General features: G+C 43.1%; 1 protein-coding gene across 5 annotated transcripts in view; it reads left to right on the plus strand.

The window, feature by feature from the left end:
- The window catches only part of FAM110B (family with sequence similarity 110 member B), a 147,283-nt gene that overhangs the window by 113,547 nt on the left and 15,564 nt on the right, over positions 1 to 18,172 (plus strand). The window contains exon 1 of one of the 5 annotated variants that reach the window (XM_040625858.1): positions 13,625 to 13,694. The exons of the other annotated variants lie outside the window; for them this stretch is intronic. The gene's annotated coding sequence lies outside the window, so the exon portion shown is untranslated. Of the gene's footprint in view, positions 1 to 13,624; positions 13,695 to 18,172 lie in introns of those variants that run through there. 5 annotated transcript variants of the gene reach the window in all.

Here is an 18,172-nt window from a genome sequence, read left to right on the forward strand (position 1 = left end):
CTGCCCTCTGATTAAGAGCGGCAGGAGAGATCGTTTTCACTGGCATCAGACCTCTAGTGTTGCTGAGTGCTCTCGGCTTACCTGTTCCCCTCTGCTGCAGAGTTTGTTGTTGTTGTTTTAATTTGCAGCTGGATCACTGTAAGTTCTAGGAAAATCCGTTTTCCTCAGAATCTGTGACTCATCTTGACTAACACTGTTTTTTAAAATATTCCATTGTTCACCTACCTGTGCCCAGCCCGATGCCGCACCCCATTCAGTTTCTTATGAACTGCTTTCCTGGCTCATTTTCCATTTTCTTGAGAACGACAAAAGGGAATTTCCCTCGTATGTCTTTTGTGTAGCTATAGAGTGCTATTAGTATAGTGTCTTTACCAGAGAGTAAATTCTACACACACACCCACACCCACACCCACACACTAACCAAGGCTCTGCTAAGGTCATGTTAGAGTATGTCGGAGCTTCTTGGGACCTTTCCCTTGTTTCTGACCCTTATCTTCCAGATGTCAGTACTGTGCGCAGATGCCTAATGATAGAGCGTGCCTTATTCAGATGTTGAGAAATGCATTACCCTGAGTATGACTTGGCGGGGGGGGGGGGCTTTTATTCCTGGTACAAAGTTCTGTTAGTAGAAGCAGAATAGCATAATGATTATGACTGGACTTGGGAGTGCGAAATCCCTGGATTGGAATCCTGGTTTAGCCTCTTGGCAGCACTTCAAACTCTGGCAGGTTGATTGACTTATTCAGCGAATATTTGCAGACTCCAATGTGCCACGTACTGTTCTGGGCTCTAGAGATGCAGAGAGCAAAAGAAACCAAGGCTGCTCCAGTGCAACTTAATGCTAGTGTGGAGACAGACAGTAAATAAATAAAAATAAGATCATCCTGTGGGCTCCACCTTCACTATATTTCTAGAAAATGACTGGTTCTCATGGCTGCATTGCTGTTACTGAGGTCCAAATCCCTGGAATCATTGAAGTAGTCTTCACTGATCCCTGCTTCCATTCTGGGTCCTACAGCCTATTCCAAAGAGCCCCAGCTAGCTCATGAGTCCAAGTCCTCACTCCTGGGCTCAACACACAGCAGTGGCACCCATTCCCCCAAAGAGGTAGTTGTGGTATTTATAACAGCCCACAGCATGGCAAGGTCATGCCCCTTGGGTGGCCCAGCTCCTTCCTCCCATGCCCCCTGCATGTGTGCTTCCAGGCCTCTGCGCTTGTCTTTACAGCATCTCTGTGATCACCCTTTCACCTCCTTCAAAACTTTGCTCAGAGGTCCCTTCAGTGAGGCCATCCCCGTCTGACATAGAGAATATTGCCTAAATGTGGAAGGAGCTACCGTATCTGTTGAACATACAAATATGCCAACGCTAAAATTCAGAGATATGTTCCTTGATAGTTCAGTTTAATAGTTCAGTAACCCATCAGAATAAAAGCCTATTCTGAAGGTCTTGGGAACCCTCTTCCTTACAGACACTGACATTTGGATATGTCGTGATAGTCAACCCAGAGATGATGATGAGTGAACATTTAGCCTATTAAGAAAGAGATAAGGAAAAGACAAATAAATTACTTTATCTGTTCCTGTCCAAAATTTCTTCCATTTCAGGCTTGTGATTCTGGGTCCTGGAGGCTGGGAGTTAGACTGAAGAGCGTCAGGAATGGTTTGTTAACCGCAAACCATTTCAAGCTTCTCCTTAGTGCAATGCACACAGCGTTTGGAGGCTGCCTCTAGGAGTGTAAGCCTAGCAGCTCCCTCAAGACCTAAAGAAAAGCAAGTGAGGAGGCCAGAAAGCCCATGTCTGAGGACCCCATGGGATGGCTTAAAGCAAAGAGCCTCTTTTGTGGCAGGTTTATTTTATAGCGTTTTTGTGCTAACCCTGTCCAGAATCCCTTAAGCAGGGGAAAAAAAAATCGATAGTAGGTAAACCAATTAGGGAACCTAAGTGAGGTGGTTTCTGTGAGTCTAATAAAGCAGAAGGCAAGCTGAGCCACATGAGAAGAGCTGATAGGATTCTGGGCCGTGCTTTCTTGGTGGCAGCTGGACACAGCTACGCGAACAAAGAGGAGTTTGTTCAAGTTTACTCCCTAGTGGGACGATCCCTGAACCAACATTCAGGAACAGAGCCAGAGAAAACTTAGAAAGGGGGAAAGCTGCAGAGGCCAGAGCCATAGAATGATTGCCAAAAGTGAGGATGGCAGATATGGGGGGAGGGCGGTTAGCCTCTCAGCACCGCCATTTCTTTGTTGGACAAATGCGATCGTGAGACGCATGTGGTGTGGAGCCAGACTGCCTCGTTTGCAATCTAGCCCCCACTTCTTCCTGGCTGGGGTCGGGCGGACACTTTCTTGAGCAAATTACTGAACATGGTAACATGTTAGGGCCTCAGGTTCTTCGGCTGTAAAGTGAAGGGTAGGCGCAGCCCCTCCTAACTGCTGTAGGAGCCCATCTGTTAATATTCGTAAAGCACCTTGGAACAGTCCTGGCACACAGGAAGCGCCATCCTGGAGTCATGCCTGTAGTCATTCCTCGTGAATATGAGTATCAGTAAACATAGTCTATAACTGAAAGGCATTTTTGCAACTTCTTTATTTAATCTGCATTAAACTGACTAGATACTTAGGTCCCCTGTTTCTTCGGAAAACCAAACGAGACTAAATACAGGACCGCATTTTAAAAATTTAAATCAAGGGGTGCCTGGGTGGCTCGTGATCTCGGGGTTGTGGGATCAAGCCCGGCATCGGGCTCTGCACTCAGCGTGGATCAGCTTGGGTTTCTGTCCTACCCCTCTCTCCTCCCGCTCATTCTCCCTTTCTCTCTCTCTCTCTCAAATAAATAAATAAAATATTTAAAAATAAATTAAAAATAAAAATTTAAATCAAAAAGTATATCTATCTCTATAGACACTTATGCAATCCTGTGAAATCCCTTGACCTCTAAAATAGTATCGGAAAGATTCTAGAGTAAGATCCTTAGATTAAAAAAAGATACATACTATGGGCACAAATGTCATTAACCTCAAATAAAAAAAAAATTTACCCAGTTACCGTCAATCTCTATATTGATAATAATGCCATTTCCATAATCCCAAGAGACTTAATTTGATATATTCCTTTTCTCTTTCCTCCTCTCTCTACTGACCTTGTTCCATGACATCATTTTTCATAAATTTGATGAATGAGCACGGACTGTCCTGGAAATGCCAATCCCGGCTACTCCATGCAGTGCAGGTTGATACAGTCAAGAAGCAAGCATCATTCACATCTCAAGAGCCAGAAAGCTCTGGTGTCTTTCAATGAAAAGGGAAACTAGCCATACATTCCAGGGCATTCAGATTTCAAACACTTCCCATTCTAAAACCAGTCATGTATTTTGCGGGATGGGGGGCACCAAATGTCAGGTCAGAGCGCTGTTTCAGATCAGTGGCGGGGAAGTTTAGCTCAGTGGCTAGTGGAAAGCTTTGTTCCAATGATTACTTCCAAGCAGAGGCTTCTCGGGGAGGGGAAAGGATGGCCATGGTAGATTCTTCCGTAGAGACTGCACTGAGGTTGCTTTTACTCAACACACTCAGATTTTCAGTTGCAAAACGACGGGATCTGTAGCAGCTTCTGTTATGAAGATCTTCCATGCCATTTAGGTTAAAAGCCCCAAAAATTCCTCTTCGAACCTTACAAGTGTGGTTAGAAAAGTACTTCTTTTTACAGATACAACTTCAGATGTTAGTTTGGTGCAGACTGCAGAAAACGCTTTACCTCTTCTACTCTAAAACACGTAATAATAATAATAATAATAATAATAATAATAATAATACATCTGCAGAACCACTCAACCATATTTGTGCTTCCGGCCTTATAATCTCATTTTTAGATTCTCATTTTAACATTGCCTACAGACATTATTCCTATATATTACTTTAAACATTCAAAATTAGTATTATTCATGATTCTTCTGAACAAGGAGGATAACGGGATCCTCTAGGAGACAAACTCTGATAAGTGCCCATCGCCATGGCCACGATCTCAGGATGGCTGAACTGAAATTCAGGATGGAGCAAATACAAATCAGGTAGCATCTCTGAAGAAAGTTAGTATGCATGCTCTCTTCTGTCTTATTTTTTTTTTCTCTTCATCTGGGTTTGGGGAAATCGTGGTATGTAAATTTCTCACTGTGATAGATCTAACATTCCAAACTTGCTTCTCCTCGGCAAGGTTTCGAGAAATCGATTGAAATATATGCTTTACTTTTCTCGTGGGTCCTTGTAGTCGTTCTGTTGTGATCCCCATAAGATGGATTCAGACAACTTTGATGGCTTGAGTTCCTCCTGCTGACCTGTTTTCAGAAGTTCTTTAGGACTGTACCGCTTCTCAGGCTGCCCTGTGCAAGGAGAGTAGCTGATGGCTGCGGCCAGTGTGCCCTTTGGAGCTCACTGTGCCTGGCAGCGTTCTAAGTGCCTTGCCCATGTTACGTCCTTAACTGTGACCATCTGGTAGGATAGGTGATATGTGTCATTCCTTTACTGTCAAGAAAGCCATAATCTGTTTCAGGGACATGCTGCCAGTGAGCAGTAGAGCCCAGAGTGAAGCCAGCATCTGTCTGATGTCCAGGTTCATACTTTCAGTCACTATTCATACTGTCCGTGAACAAGTGAGCAAAACATCCTGCCTCCCAGCCCTGTGTCCCGGACTCAGTGACTCCACAGGCACCTTCCACAAGGGCATATGATTTCTGATGGAAGGAGGGCAGAAGAAAGGCACCTGGCCAGAGCATATTTAAAGAAGATAGGCAAAATGCATTTGCTCATGAATATTTATCATTATGTAGGACACCCTGTACATTCCACGTTGCTTTCTTATTGAGATTGCTTTGGGAAATCACTTTTTCTGGGTGTTTCCCTTTTGATCTTCCTGATCTAGCTTTTCTTGTGTGCAATGCCCTATCAACTGCTTAATAGTGAAGAATGATGGGGGATGTAGGAGTAAGAGAACAACCCCACTGATACCTATTATCTACCAGGAGACATTCCAGGCAGGGTACCTCAGGGAGTACCTCTGGTATTTCAACAGGTGAACTTCTTTCTCTCTAGTTTATCTTTGTATCAGAATACTGGCTTATAGACGGCTGGATCCCATCCCAGAGCAGCTGCCCCTTGCTGTGGATAAGGGTAATCCACAGCGAAGGAGCTGCTCAGGAGCTCAAAGGGAGGGAATACCTCGCCCATACTGTTGAGGTTTGGATTTATCTGCCCAAGAGCCGTGTTATAAACAATCTAGCAGTTTAAGAACATGCCTCTGGGATCCATGAAGTTTAACAAGAATGGGTGTAAGTGAGCCACGAGACTGGGAGAGGAGAGGGTGGTGACTTAAAATCCCAGAGGGGTGACTGGAATCATGGGGCTTACATTCTTGTGCGGGAGACAGACAAATAAGATTTCAGTTAGTGGCAAGTTTCTGCAGAAAAATAAGTATTTAATAGGTTGGGGAGTGATGGGGTGCGCGGGCTGTGTGGCTGCTGGTCTGAGACCAGCTGAGCAGAGGCCTGGCGAGGAAACCAGAAGGTCATTGATCTCCTTTGACCATCATACACAGCGTTTCAGTCGTCTCACTGATGTAACAACAAAACCTTCTGTTTATTGTGATGTAGGTCCGAGAAGTCTGGTAGGGTTCTGCAAACTAAGGAAAAGTTATTTGGATTTTAGTTAATATTAGGGTCCTAGACTCCAGACATCCATCTGAGAATGCTTCATATTGAAAGTATTAAATATAAAAAAATTTAATCTGGGCTAGATGCAGATGTGATGCAGTAATGATTTAAACTCATTTTTTATTGTTTCTTTTTTTCATGAATTGCCCAGGGAATATGCCAGACAGCAGAAACTATATTAAGGTTAGAGTCTTCATAGTTTATTTGTAAGTTAATTCGATTATAAACAATGTAATATAGTTACACATCCCACATAGCTCGTGCCCTAGAAGCCTACCTCCTTTCTTTTAGAGAACTGTCCTGTGTCATAGTTATTCGTGGCCTCCTTTTGTCTTAACGCCTTTTTTCCTGATACACCTAGAGTCCATTTTTTCCCCACATGTTCCAACGTTTCTGCCATATGCCTTTGAATAATATTTCACAAATACTCAAACATGCCTCCTTCCTGGAGCTCTTTATCCCTCAAGGTCATTTCCAGGCCAGTTCCTCTCTAAGCTGCCCCACAGCTGCTGTGCTGTGACTTCCCAACACAATGCTACAACCTCCCTCGGGCCTTGGGGAGGTTGGGGAGGGGCCGGGGTTGGGAGATCTTCTCTTTTCTTGGATTCCTGTATCTTTCTTTTCTAGGTTTATTCTCCCATCTGACGAAGCACACCCTCTATGAGTTCCCTAAATAAAGTTTGCCTGGAGGTGTACTTTTGAATCCCTGCATGCCTAAAACGTGTCTATATTCTCTCTGTGCTTGAAGAAGGATGGCCTGGGTATACGACTGTAGATTAAAAAGCGTTTTCCCTCAGTTTTGAAGACATGGCACCACTGTTTTCTGGAATGCTCTTAAGAAGTATAGTGCCATTCTGGTTCCTGTATGTGTCCTGTTTTTCTCTTGAAGCTTTTTAAAAAGATCTGTTTATCCTGATGTTCTGAGATTTCATAGTGATGTGACTTACTGTGGATTATTTGTTTCTTTATTTTTTTCTTCCTTTATTCTTTGTTCTTTGGACTTCTCTTCCTAGCTCTGGATGCCTGTGTCCTTCCAAGACTAACCTTTTTTAGTATTATTTCTTAAATAATTTCTCCCCTGCCTTAAACCTCTATTCTCTTTGCCTAGAGTGTTTGTTACTTGAATATTGGACCTTCTGGATGGAGCATCTCATTTTTATCACTTTTTTTCATAGCTATTTCCTAACTTTGTTGTTTGTTTTTTGCTCTACCTTCTGGGAGAGTTCCTCGATTTTCCTCCAAATCCTCCTATGGAATCTTTACTTCGATTAAATATTTAATTTTCCAACTTTTATTTTTGCCTTTTTTTAAAAAAGGAGCATTTGGTTTTTATTTTAGGGCTGCAATAGCTTTATTTATTTCTCTAGACAATTTCCTAGGCCTTTTGAAGTTTTCTTCAAATGTCCTTTGAATACCTTGTTTTCCTCCAGGTTCCTTTTTTCTGTTTGATTATTCGGGTCTCTGGCTTTCATGTTTGAGGCCTAGCTGCCCATTACCACTTAAAAGGGAGTTACTGAGAATCTGATCGGGATCTCAGTGTGAGAAGGGAAGAGCTGTGGATGGAGGAATGCACTGTATTGAATCCTGTGCTGAGCCAGCTTTCTCCAAATTGGAACCCCTAAACTTCACAGAGGTGCCCCTTTCCCTCTGCCCCAGTGCCTATGCGCACGCACGCGCACCCACACACAGCCCTACCTGGGCTGATCAGTTTCTTCCAAGGGGAAAAAAATCCTTCCCAGGAAGCATCCTGTATTCCGGCTGCTGTCATGGACAGCTTGGCAGAGGAAGTGAGACAGAGACCCCACCACTTGGCACCTTCATTGTAAGTCAGTCCTGCGGGCTGGCAGAGGCGGGGTGGAGGGCTTGCCTCCATTCCCTGTCATGGTGTGGGGGGCACAGAGACCCACCAGTACTGTGTTTGGAGTTTCTCAGGCTCCGTATTTTCAGCCTGCTTTCTAGCCCCTCCCCCCCCAGGCCCATCCTGCACCAGGGTCCTGCCACTTTGGGGGTGTTGCCAGGAAAATCCACCCACTCGTCACTGGGATTTTCCAGCACACACTTAGATGTCATTTCCACCATCCAGTTAGATTAGCTCCTACTCATCCCTCTGCTTTGTGTGTCTCTTGCTCTTTTTGCCGTTTTTATTCTCTTCTCATTTTAACAAGATTTGGGGAATGAAAGGAGATAAAGGAAGTCATGCTACCATTTTGAACCAAAAGTAACATTTGGGATTTCTTCTCCACTTTATTTATATATGTTTCACATTATTCAAATTATAGCAGTTGCTAGCTATATTCTCCATATGATGCTTCCATCTTTAGAAACCATTGTGCAGAAAATACTAAATTCTGTAACATACCAACATGAGAGGATAAGGATTTTATACACTAATTATAAATTATTTAATTAACATGACTTGTGCTTTATAAAGATCAATTGAGAAAGACCTTGTCAGCGGTGCCAGACTTGTTTCCATAGCTGTCCTGCTTGTAGACTCTGACATACCGTTTCTCGCTATACAGACTTGCTTTGGAAGACAGAATAAAAGCAGATTTCTAAGTTAATTAATAGTGTTTGTGACAGAGATTCAATTTTGTTCTATTTATATAGAAAATGTGTTCTTCTGATTCTTGAGGAGGTTATGATATCCATATAGGAAAAAGGTCTTTTTAATTTGATATGCTCTTTTATATCTCTGTTAATCTGCCTTATTTTATCTCTCTTTTATCTTTTTTAACATCTTATTCTGGGGAGAGGATCCCGGTTATTTAAGAAGAGTGTCAATCTACAGAAGATAATAGTGGAAATATTCAGCTCTAAAAGGGAAGATAGGGTTCCCAAGGAACATCTTCTTGGCCTCTAGGTCTAATAATTAGGCTTGGTCTCTATTTTACAGATTAGAGGCCATCCATATATTGGCAGAACCTTCAGTACTAGGTGAATTAGGATACTCAGTCATCCTGAAATAAGTGAATTGGAACAGATGGGTCTCTTAAGTCCCTTCTGATGATAAAATGTACTGTGAAACCCTCAGCTTTCTTGATAGCAAAGCATAGTGGACCATTCCTCAGAAAAGTTCTAATGGATTCCTTCTTGGGTTGCACTATCTATGGAAAAAGTTGCATTCCCAAAGCAAAACAGATCTCATAGACTAGCTAGATGTAGAAATTGGGATTCCATATTACACTGTACACTTAACTTTGTTCATTATCTTTGTTGCACTCTTTCAATCCCAGAAATAACAGCCTGCACCCTAGGGTTACATGTAAAGGTAGGCAAAGGCAAGAAGGGGAAGACATCCTAAACTGGCCCGGTAGATTTTGAGATATGCCAGAGGGTAGGAAAATTGCTTTTTATCCATCACCAATTCTCGAACAGCTTTCCATACTTAAACAGAACTTAAATTTGCAAAGCATGTGTTTTTAAAGCTTTGCCACTGACTTTATGCATATCTCTGTTAGAATGGTCATTTAAAATATAGAATGAATGAGGAACACTTAGGAAGTGTCAAATATGAGATCACTGAATCCTGTTCTTCTAAGTCAGTTACATAGAAGCTGGGGAATTAAAAAAGAAAAAATGATTCATTCCTTTTAAGTTTGGTAGACCAAGAAGTCAGTTCTGCCCCAGATCCTTTTTCTTGGATGCTAATTTTTTTCTTTTTAATTTCTTGTTAAAATAAGTTTAAAGCACTTCAATCTGGAGTAGGAAATCATTGAAATTCTGGAATTGTTCCATTGGAATTATATGGAATTTTTCCTTGAAAAGAGCTTTGAGAAACAATGGCAAAGAACACTTATGAATGTATTAATTTTTTTTTTCTAATCTCTACACTTGCAACTTGGTATCTTCATAAGCATGAGTAAGTTCATATGTTAATGCCTTATTGTCTTCAGTACTATTTTAATGACATATTTCAATCCATGCCAGATTCTGAACTGTAAAAAGGAAAAGGCACTTTTTTTTTTCCAAAACAAAGTTTCATTTTAGAATCTCATAACAACTTAGAAAACACCGTCCCGTCTTCATGCTTTTGAGGCCAAAGTTTGAGTCTTAGGTGGTTTTTTCAATATTAAAATATGAGAAATGTTAAAGCCTATTTCTCCATATAAAATGTCTCCAAATCTGACAAACATGTTCATTTCTATTATAGTTTAACCTGTCATTTTTAAAATCTGTGTTATTTTTAAAATAGTGATTTGTTCATTTATTTGGGGAACAGATTGTATGTTCCCCCCACATCCTGGGCAAGGCTTTTTTTTTTTTTTCACTTTTTATTCTGAAATTACAGATTCATAGGAATTTACAAAGATAATAGAAATTCCATATACTGTCTCCTGGCACCCCCCCACCCTCACGGTTGTGTCATATAATTATAGCGCAGTATCAAAGCCAGGAAATGGACATCGTGACAATGTGTGTGTAATGACGTATATATGCTACTTTATCACGTGGGTAGTTTCATGTAACTGACACAGTCAAGACACTGTTCTGTATCACAGAGGTCTCCCTTTCCATACTCCCTTACACACACACACACACATACACACACACACCCCTCCCTAACCCCTGATGACCATATATGTGTTTTCCATCTCTGTAGTTATATGATTTTGAAACTGTTATATAAATGGAATCGTTCAGTATATGACTTTCGGATATTGGCTTTTTTCACTCAGTGTAATGCCTTTGAGATCCATCCAGCTGGTTTCGTGGATCGGTAGTTCTTTGTCATTTCTGACTAGCATTCTGTGGTATGGATAAGCCGAAGTTTAATTAACCAGTCACCCATTAGAGGGACATTTTGGCTGTTTCGAGTTTTTGACTATTACAAATTAAGCTACTGTGCACAAGTGTGGATAAGTCTTATGTGGACACAGGTTTCATGTCCCTGGAATAAATGCCCAGGAGTACAATTCCTGGGTTCTATGTAAGTTTACACTTAGCTTTAAAAAAACAAAAAAAGAAAACAAACACCTGTCAAACTGTTTTCCAGAGTGTCTCTACCACGTAGTACTCCCACTCAGTGCATACAGTGATCTAGCTTCTCTGCGTCCTTACCAGCATGATCTTGGTGGTGTCACTTTTTTATCTTAGTTGCTGTAACAAGTGTGTAGAGATAACTCTTTGTCATCTTAATGGCCAGTGACGTGGAACATCTTTTTCATGTGTTCGCCCTTCATTTGCCCTCTTTGTTGAAATGTCTCTTTGTATCTTTTGCACATTTTCCAGTTGGACTGTCTGTTTTTTCAGTTGAGTTTCGAGTTATTTATATATTCTAGATATGATTCCTTTGTCAGATACATATTTTGCAAGTATTTTCTGAGTCTGTAGCTTGTCTTTTCATCCTCGTAACAGGGTCTTTCACAGAGCAAAAAGTTTTTCAATTTTGATAAGTCCAGATTATCCATTCTTTTCTTTTTTGGATCATGCTTTTGTTGTTATATCTAAGAACCTTTCCCCAAACCCAAGAATCCCAAAGATTTTCTCCTGCGTTATATCCTTAAAATTCTAGAGCTTTATGTCTTCCAAGTAAATCTATGATCTTTTTGAATTTTTGGATAACGTATGAGGTTTAGGTCCAGATTCCTGTTTTGGCCTATAGATGTCCAATTGCTCCAGCACCATTTGCTGAAAGGGCCGTCCTTCCTTCATTGAATCGCTTTGGAACCTTTATCAAAATAAGCTGGCTATACTTGTGTGTGATGATACTTGCACTGTATTTGGGTTCTCGTAACGTTCTATTGATCCGTATGTCTGTCCCTCCACAATATCACGCAGTCTTTATTACTGCTGCTATTTGATAAGTCTTGAAAGTGAGGACAGTGATTCCTCCCCTTATATTCTTCTTTTTCAAAATTGTTTTACCTCTTATATTCCTTTGCCTTTCCACGTAAGTGTTAAAAGAATCTTGTGTGTGTTTGCATGTAACTGACAGGAGGTTTTGCTTGATACTCTTCCTGCCTTGCACTAAGTGGCGTTTCAGCTACGTTGCTTCTCTCTGCTTCTCCTTTGTTGTCTATATTGTCTGATATGATTGTCTACTTGGAAAATATCAAGGGGTCTACCAAATTTTTTTTTCAAAAAACCTCTAGAATTAAAAAACGGATTCAGCAAGCTTACAGGGTACAAGATCAACATACAGAAGTCAATTATATCTCTAGGGACTAATAATGAGCACATGGAAACTAAAATTAAAAATCCACTATTATTTACAATGGCTAAGAAAACAAAACCTGAAGGGTGGAGCTCACAAAATACATATAGGCCTTATATTCTGAAAACTGTAAAACTCTGACAAAGAAATTTGGGATGATCTAAATAAATGGAGAGAGATACAATATTAATAAACTGAAAAACTCAGTTTAGTAAAGATGTCAATTGTCCCCAGATGGCTAAGCAGATTTAATGTCTCTCAAAATCCTGGAAAGATTTTTCTGTAAATACAGTTTTTGTTTTCATGCATTTTTTAAAACAAGGACATCTCGAATTTCCACATGTTTTGAAAATAATGACTTGACCAGGGAAATGATTTTCCAACATTACCAACTACTTTTTTAATAGTTTAAATTACAGGAGTGCCTGGGTGGCTCAGCCGGTGAGGCATCCACTCTCGGTTTCAGCTCATGACATGATCTCAGGGTCATGGGGTCAAGCCCTTTGTTGGGCTCCATGCTCAGCAGGGAGTCTGCTTGAGATTTTCTGTCTCTCTCCCTCTCCCCTCACTCGCATGCCCACATGCACTCTCTCCCTCCATCTCTTTCTCCAATAAATAAATCTTTAAAATAAATACTTTCAATTAGAAATAACACCTTTACTATAAAACATATGCACAATAGCTTCTATATGCCGGGCCACATGCTGAGTGCCTTCCATCCTTCGTGTCATCCATCACAGCCACCCTGGCAGGAAGGTGCTGTTGTCATCTCCATGTAACAGACAGAAAAGCAGAAGCACATGGAGGGAATTTACTCACCCAATGTCACAGGACCAAAGCATACAGAAGCAGGATTGAAACATACACCAACTACAGTCCAGAGTCTGCCCTGCATTCAGAGGTCTTGCTGTCTTCCCCAGTGTCAGCAAGGGACTCACACCAACTTCTTTCTCAGATAACCCTACTTTTTGAAAATACCCTAATCCTTATCTTTTTGCTATCTGGTTTCCTGCAAGGTTGTTTTTGTTGTTTATTTAAGAGAGAGAGAGAGCCAGGGGAATGGGGCAGAGGGAGAGAGAGAATCTGAAGCAGGCTCCATGCTCAGCACAGAGCCTGATTCTGGGCTCGATCTCCCAACCCTGAGATCACGACCTGAGCTGAAATCAAGAGTCAAGTGCTTAACCAACCTAGCCATCCAGGCACCATCCCACCCCTGCAAGGTTGCATTTTTAATATTTCCAGTATACCATAACATTCCAGTTCAAGCTAGAGAGTTGGACCCAAGGATTATATTAAATTGTCCAGCTACAAGGCAACATTTAATAGATACTTTTCAGAATAAATTTTTGTGGGGGGAAAGGGGTTTCATGTAAAAGAGGCTTTCCCATCTGTCAGAGAAGAATGACTATAGAAGTGTTGTCGTTTGCCTGACAAGTGGAAGAAATGGATTTTGGAATGACACACTACTTTTTGTAGGTGTCGGGGAAAGTAGGTCACTTTATAGTATTTATCATAATATTTGAAAAAACTGACATTGAAAAATGAGAAGTTGAATATTGAGTAGTTCTTTGTCCAAAGACTGGAAATAGATTACTGAGATATTTTCTTCTGAGATAGACAATAGCTTTTTTAATATAGTTTCTTTTCTCCTGCTTTGCCTTAAGATAAATTTTGATGTAATGGTCCATCATAGTTTCATAAAAGGAGTCATTTCGCCTTTACATATATTTTTTGGCTTCATTTATTGAAATATTTTTCTAGATATATTTGTATCCACAAGAAGGCTCTAACCTCCTTGTGCTCCAGAAACAGCGATTGGAGAGATCGAGAGAGCCTTGGTAAGTAAAGCAGGTGACCCTTTAAAAGCCTCCTTCTGTCTTCAAAGCTGTTAAACAAAAGAGAAAAATCCAGTGCCCTCCCTCTAGAAATCGATAAAGAAAAAAGAATATCACAGAAGAGTTAGATTCCCTCCAAGCCAATGGAGGGGGAAATTACATGAATCAAAATGTTCATTTTGGAGACACGGGCATTGCCTCCAGCGGTTCCTGGTGCTGTCTCTCAATTCAGAGCCAGTGGCCTCCTGTTGCAGGCGTACGAGGTCCTGACTGCAGGATTTAATGACTCCCATTTCTAAACTGCAGTTGTGGATAAATGCTTTCTGAAGAAGCTGGGATGACGTGATCTCAAAAACAAGCTGACACTCCACATGCAGATGTAACACTGTTAGTGCCACGCGTCTACCTCTGACTTCCAGGTCTCAGCCACGCCTTTCTGGCCCCTGTAATCATTCCTTAGCCCAAGACATGGCTCCTACATGGTGATTTCCATGGTCAGCCCATAAACTCATGGGGCATCTTCAGAGCTCGTGCACTGCTTGAAGGATCCTACACAGTCTGTATATGGAAACACGCTGTGTAAGAAGTACGAGAATTTCAGGGTCATAAAGAATGTGAAAGATCAACTATGGTACAAACCAGAACTACTAGAACAGTGTGGGAAGAAATGTGGTCAGCTAACAAGGCACAGCTGGGTCTCTGTGCCCATGGTTGGCAAGATGTCCTGCTCTCTCTTCCTTACCCCCTTTCATCCAGCCCTCTTCATCCATACCTTCCTCTTCTTCACTGTTTCTTGGAAGACTTACACTGCTTATCAGAAATATTCTTGCCACTTTCTTGGAGCACCTGAGTGGCTCAGTTGGATAGCATCCGACTCTTGATTTTGGCTCAGGTCATGATCCCGGTTGTGAGATCGAGCCTCAAGTCAGGCTCCCCACTCACCAGGGAGTCTGCTTGAGAAAATTCTCCCTCCCCCCCTCCCTCCGTCCCTCCCCCGCCTCAAAAAAAAAAAAAAAAATCTTGCCACTTTCTTAATGTAGTCTACTTAATTATTCTTTCAGTCCTTAATAACTTAGAACAGTTTATCTTCAAACGTTTCTGCTGACTTCATGTTCTGTCTTCATGTTTTCTCTGTTCTCCTGTTCCTGTCTTCTTGCTTTGAACATAATAAATTAAATCTAGGCAATGAGAAACATTTCAGAGAAATAGACTTACTGGAAAGGCACTTGGTATTCACCTGCCACACCGTCCCTCCCATGGCAGGAATCCCCTCTAAAATTTCTTAGACAGATGGCAAGCCTGTGTCTGCACAGACCCTTCCTGGAAGAAGAAGCTCACTCTTTACAAAGGAGTTAGTTCCAGTGTGGGATAGTTTTAACTGTTCGAAAATTCTTCCTTCAGTCAGTCTGCAGATTGCCTCTGCAGTCTCTGATGGTCCTCTGATAGTATTTCTCCAGCTCATTAAAAAGAACAGTGGCTGACATGGATCGCCCCCTGCGCTAAAGTTGATCCCAGTGCCATCTGCATGGCGCAGGTAAGGAAAGCCAGGGAGATGCGGTAGTAAGGGCTGGAGCCAGGGTGGGAACCCCAGAACCTGGAGGGTGCAGCCATATGAGCCTCTTCTTTCCTCCTTGCTTACTTAGCCCATCTGGTCCTCTGTAATCTGTTTCTTTCAGATGCCTTTCCCCCACTCACCATTGGAATGGTTACGAGTTAGTGTTCTCTGACTTTTAGTCTTTGGCTCTGCCCCCCTGCTGTTCTGCCTTAGAACCCAGTCATCATATCTCACCCCCTGTTCTCTGAATTGTGAGGTCTGCTCCCTGGAATGTTGTGAATGCCACACTCGCGGCACTCTCTCCAGCACCAGCAAAGGAGGCTGGCGCAGGGTCAGTGCTCGGTCCGTATTCATCAAATGATTGACTTCCTGCCTTGGTTGTTATATACTCTGTGAACTCCGAGCCGTTTCCCCCTGGGGTCTCTGATTTTCCACTGGTAAACTTTAAATTCGCGGAAGTGATATGTTCTTCCTCTGTCTTATAGGAGATAAAATTGTAATTGATCAGATGATCTGCTTTTGGCCGAAGAAGCAGCAAAGGGAGAGTTGTCGCTTCTTGTCACCATTAGGTTTTGCCTCTGTGTCAGTCTGTAATCTATGCTAGAAGATAGCTGCTGACTCACTGGGGTCTAGGAACATTCTCACAGCAACATCGCTGGTTCTCTGTGCAACTTGCAGCGTCGGCCACGTGCTCTCTGCCCCATGCCCACGCACAGGCTCCGAGGGGGTCCGTAACCTACCACCATGACCCGCAGCAGCGCTACCCCCTGCCATTCCTTTAGAGGCGTCATCATTTAGAAAGGTCTCCTCCAGTGTCACAGGCTGGTTATAAGACGTCCCATTCAACCTTCCGACACCACTAAGCCATTGCTCTGCGCCTGAAAGTTTGTTTATTCCCCTGTTCTCCGTACATTTGTGTGAGGTCTCACTCCTGCGTGGTGCACGTGTTTCTCTTTCTACTGTATTATTCCTGTCAACATACACGTGTGCTGTCATCTCTACCATCTTAAAGAAAAAAAACCTTCTCTTGATCCTGCTTCCCCTCCAGCCATCACCTCCTCTCAAAGCTCCTAAACAAGCCTCCAGCACTCAGTCTTGCCTTTCTTCCATTCTCTCCCCAGCAGACACTTCACCAAGCTCTTGTTACTGAAGTCAGCACGTCATTTCCACCTCGCCACATCCTTGTTCTCTTTTTCTTTTTAGCAGCTATACTTACCAGACTATGTGTTTTCTTTATTTCTCTTATTTGTTGCCATGTATATGGACGCCATATATGTGGTTCATTTTCTTCACTGCCTGGCCTATAGTAGATGCTCAGTAAACATTTTCCGAATGAACCAGGCCCCTGCTGGTGCTTCCTGCATTCTAGACATTCTGTGCACACACACTTGCTTAAACATGTCCCTTTAGAGGGCTGCGTGAGAGCAGGGACATGAGCCAGAAAGGTAGGGAGAAGAGAGGGCAGGGAGGTTATAGGAAGCCGTCTTTGTCATAGCAAGTGGGTCTCGGTGGTCTGAAGGATTCATGCCCTTCCATAGGCAAGCCCAGAGGTGGGCTCGAGCTGCCATCAAGACAGAGTCTGGTTTTTACCTCCTCAGATGTTATTTGTCTTGCTATTTTTCTGGCATTAAGAAGACATTCTAATTTCCTTAGCAAGATATTGGAATAATTATTTTCCACTAAGGAGGGTGAAGTGAAATTTTGAGATCCCCTCAGAGAACCTTACCAGACCGAGCTTTTATTGTCAATGCCACACACTGGATTTATTGGGCCTATTTTTCATATGTTATGAAGGCCATCTCACCAGGTGTTCAGAACACCCTCCTGCCTCTCATTCCCCCTCGCCGTTTCATCCTCTGGCACAATCCAGCACCGCTCTCTGTGGTTTCTCTCAACAGCAGGGGACACAAATTTGCCACTGCAGCAGGAAGGAGGTTTTGTTATGAAAGCGGCCCGAGGCCTGGCATCAGATGGGCTGGGGGTGGGAAGGAGGGCGCCTGCTCGGCTCTCTTCTCCCTTCCTTTCTGGCTCATGTCCAGACCCAGCCCCTTGTCACTCCTTCCAGGGACAGATGTTTCCATGACTGTTCAGAGCAATGCAAGGGCACAGGTTGAGGATACAGACAGACCTGAGCTTGACAACAAGCTCCTTCAACTGACCAGCTTCAGGCAAGTCCCTTTAACATCTGAGCCTCAGTTTCCCTGTGTGCTAAGTGGGACAAATGATACGTGTTAGGCAAGGCTGGTAAATACAAGGCGCCCATCCCGTCCAGCCTGGGGTCCAGGAGAGGAGAGGTAGCCCCCACCTCCACAGATGAGGAGAGGTACCCCCACCTCCACAGATGAGGAGAGGTAGCCCCCACCTCCACAGATGAGGAGAGGTAGCCCCCACCTCCACAGATGAGGAGAGGTACCCCCACCTCCACAGATGGGGAGAGGTACCCCACCTCCACAGATGAGAGAGTAGCCCCACCTCCACAGATGAGGAGAGGTAGCCCCACCTCCACAGATGAGGAGAGGTAGCCCCCTCACAGATGGGGAGAGCGCCCCACCTCACAGATGAGAGGTACCCCACCTCCACAGATGGGGAGAGGTAGCCCCCACCTCCACAGATGAGGAGAGGTAGCCCCCACCTCCACAGATGAGGAGAGGTACCCCCACCTCCACAGATGGGGAGAGGTACCCCCACCTCCACAGATGAGGAGAGGTAGCCCCACCTCCACAGATGAGGAGAGGTAGCCCCCACCTCCACAGATGAGGAGAGGTAGCCCCCACCTCCACAGATGAGGAGAGGTAGCCCCCACCTCCACAGATGAGGAGAGGTACCCCCACCTCCACAGATGAGGAGAGGTAGCCCCCACCTCCACAGATGGTTGCTGCTATCTTTCTCTTTTTAGACTTAGTGATTGTGCCTAAAATCAAAAGCC

The sequence above is a fragment of the Ursus maritimus genome, unplaced genomic scaffold, assembly GCF_017311325.1.
Source record: "Ursus maritimus isolate PB19 unplaced genomic scaffold, ASM1731132v1 scaffold_9, whole genome shotgun sequence".
Lineage (NCBI taxonomy): Eukaryota > Metazoa > Chordata > Mammalia > Carnivora > Ursidae > Ursus > Ursus maritimus.